This window comes from Microtus ochrogaster, linkage group LG1, assembly GCF_000317375.1.
Source record: "Microtus ochrogaster isolate Prairie Vole_2 linkage group LG1, MicOch1.0, whole genome shotgun sequence".
Classification (NCBI taxonomy): Eukaryota; Metazoa; Chordata; class Mammalia; order Rodentia; family Cricetidae; genus Microtus; species Microtus ochrogaster.
The window spans coordinates 46,004,290-46,004,686 of record NC_022027.1 but is presented as its reverse complement, the minus strand read 5'-3'; positions in this window follow the sequence as shown (position 1 = coordinate 46,004,686).

The window sequence follows — 397 nt, the reverse complement described above, 5'->3', positions numbered from 1 at the left end:
AAACTGGAGCTAATAAGCATTTCTCCAGGAATTGTGCATATCACATCCCACACACATAGAGCCACAACTGTGCATATGACATCACACACACACATGGAGCCACAACTGTGCATATGACATCACACACTCGTGGAGCCACATGTTGTACAGCTGCCGTGGCTCTGCCTGTCTGGTGGAGGCTGGACCTCTTCACTTCTCCCAGATCTGGCCTGGTTCTTTGGCCTATTCCGCAGTGTCTCTCCATCCCGTTGTTTGTGAAAGTACACAACGTCAGCTGGGCAGTGGTGCCGCATGCTTTTAATCCCAGCACTCGGGAGCAAAGGCAGGGGGATCTCTGTGAGTTTGAGGCCAGCCTGGTCTACAAGAGCTAGTTCCAGGACAGGCTCCAAAGCTACAG